Here is a 3,309-nt window from a genome sequence, read left to right as displayed (position 1 = left end):
GTTTGTTTGTGTGTGTGTGTGTGTGTGTGTGTGTGTGTGTGTGTGTGTGTGTGTGTGTGTGTGTGTGTGTGTGTGTGTGTGTGTGTGTGCCTGTGTGAATTTTTCAAGAAACACTGATGCTTCGGTCTGCGATATAAGTATCCCTATCAGAAAAGAATGAAACAGAATAAAATACATTTGATAACCAATACATGTCTCTAATTTCAAAAGTACAAAGTCATTTCCTTTTTTTTTTTTCAAAGAGATTGTATTTTTCAGAAGTTACTGCATGCCACACAGATGGTTTGTTTTGTTGGCTGTCAACAGCAAAAAAAAACAAAAAACAAATCCCCACTGGAAAAACGAATGCTTATTTCTGTTAGGCTCCTTGTGTTTCATATGCGACATAGTGCACAATGAATGTCTTGACTGGTTAATGCATTCATACATATTGATAATACAGTAATAATAATGTAGCAATTACAACTATTGGGATAAACTGCCAGTATATATCGCAGAGAAAAGTCATGATACCGCTATATCAACTGCATTTGATCTGTTGTTGCAAAACTTGATGAAATATGTACATGACATTGATAACATAGAAGACCTTTTAACCCCGAGGTTATAAGGAATGTCAAGAATATGAAATTATGAATGAAGCTGAAGTTGAATCCTATCATGTCACGTCCGACTGAATTGTTGACGTGAGATGCTTCTCTGAACTTATTTTGGTCGTTCAACAAGGCAGTATTGCTTCACTTTGTCCAGGCAGGAGTCTCATGAGCCATTTCCACCTGTGACCTCTGCAAAAAAGAAACAACAAAACAAATGTGTTTTCATCTGAACGCAACACCAGAAACAGTGCTTTGATGGTTATTCCTCTCATTCACTGCGTTGTAAAAAAAAAAAAAATTGTGCTCATATGAAAAAGCATTTGTGGGCTCGTAAAGAATTATTCAAGTGTGCAAGTGTGTTCAGAATTCAAAACATATACTGTGAATACCTAAACTCAGCAACACAAATGATTTTCACAAGTGGCGATTACACAATAAGATGAACTGCGAATGATGTGAAACACTCGCCAGGACGTTGTCTCATTTGTGATTTTGATTGATTGCGTATCAATGCACAAATTGATGGCCTTGCCACCGCTCATCTTTCAAAGGACGGTTACCATACATATGTGTTGTGAGAAGAATTTGGATCTTCTGTGCCATTGGTCCATTTGAAAATCTCATGTGTATGTTTGATCCGGTGTGACTTACATGCTACAATAATAAGAAGGTTTTGCTGCCAAAGACTTCACATCAAATATTATTCACATGGGGTTAAATATGTATTTTTATTTGTTCTTGTAATGCCAGCCAAACACATGTATATACGGTATTGTGGAAACTATATAACCTCTATTGTCAAACAATATGTTCAATAAATAACATATTTATTTGAAATGCTATATATTTTTTACCATATACATATAGTATTATATATCTATATATATATGTATGCATGGACAGATTATTCCAGTGAGTGAACTTTGACTTTGAGCAGTAGAACAATGATCTTTGGAGTGATGGGTGGTGTCGTATTGGTGACTCTTTCATGTGTCCTTCCACGTTACCAATGACACGTTACATCTATGACTACAAAAACGATATTGAACATACCGTATTATGAACAATTCTGAATATGACACAGTCTATCATAAGAAGCTATATCTCTGTATTATCTCAATGATCTTACATGTTGGAAAGCTGAAAACTATTTCACAATAAAAAAATAAAAACTTGAAAAACCTGACCTTTTTTTGTCCTGTTTCATTTATAACACAATATATTGGTTTTAATCCATGACTATAATTTCTTTACGCTTTCCGCCTCTCTGACCCCTTACTTACTATTATTAGTCTTACATCACAAAACATTACATATTACATACAAAGAATGCACTGTAATTAGTGTAAATACAGCAAATAGCTAGAATTGTGGTTAACGCAGGCACGTGTATTAACACAACACAGGCCAAAAGAGGAATGTTAAAATGATTAATTTTGTTTAAATTTGTGGGTCAAGAGTGAATGACAAAAAACGTGTTTTTAATGAATGACAACAAACTGCCAGCAGATGGCAGCCTTATAACGTGATAGGTACAGCTCAGCGATGAAGTTGGGCCACACTACCAAGAACCGTTCATAGAGTCAAGTTATGCATGCATACATACTCGTATAAAGTTTACTTCAAAGTGCTAGGCTGTCAGCTCCGAGTATAAAATGTTGCACAGACAATAAATGTATAGACAAGAGGTGGTATTGGCCCTGTCAATCACAAGACTGACACATAGAAACAAACACCCATTCATAATCATATTCACACCACCTGGCAAACTTCAGTAAATAGAGGCTGCTGTACATAAACAATGTCTTTCACCGAGCACATTTTAAAAATGCAAGGCAGCTTTATTGAGCACGTTCACATAGTTATAAAAAAAAAAAAAAATTCGACACAATTATTGACATGCAACATTGACAGGTAAAAGAATTTAAGACATTTAAAAGCTAAGTAGAGAAATAAAAAAAAAAGAACATTCAGTGCAAGAACATGATTTTAGAAAAAAAATATTGGAGTACTCTAAAAGACCATCATTGATATAGGGGGGCAAAAAGCATAGTTTTCAAGATGAATTTAAGAGTGTTTACGCTTGAGGCTAACCAGTTCTATTGGGATCTTATTTTATTTGCATGCAGCATAACACCGAGATGCTTATGCATCATGTTTGCTTTGAACTCTTGTCTCCACTAATTGAATGAAGTCTTCAGACCCCAGAACTCTCCTGGATTTATATTCCATGACCATTTCTTTCATGTCTTTATAAACCATTCAGTGATTTTTATGCCATCCATCCATTATCTGAACTGCTTATCCTGAAGAGGGTTGCCGTGGTGCTGGAGCTTCGGGCAAAAGGCAAACCACGCCTTGAACTGGTCGCCAGTCTGTCACAGGGTACATATAGAAACGAACAACCATTCACATCCGCCGACATCTACACCGTCACTGAGTGGGAACAGATGCCACACTGCCTGTACGGAAGTCAGGCGAGGGCACCACTACACCATCAGCAACTGACTTATGTACCAGTAGCATAATATCAAAATCTCTTTTACAGCTACCTGGGAGCCAGTGCAAAGTCTTTAGTACTGGAGTAATATGTTCTTATCTCTTTTTTCTGGTCAGAATCCAAGCTGCAGCGTTCTGAATGAGTTGCGGCTGTTTGATGCTCTTTTGAAGGAGTCCAGTCAAAATAAGGCGAGGTGGTGAGTTGTTCTGGGCA

Source organism: Hippocampus comes, unplaced genomic scaffold (assembly GCF_001891065.2).
Source record: "Hippocampus comes isolate QL1 unplaced genomic scaffold, H_comes_QL1_v1.1 scaffold282, whole genome shotgun sequence".
Taxonomy (NCBI): Eukaryota; Metazoa; Chordata; class Actinopteri; order Syngnathiformes; family Syngnathidae; genus Hippocampus; species Hippocampus comes.
This window is presented reverse-complemented; position numbering follows the sequence as displayed.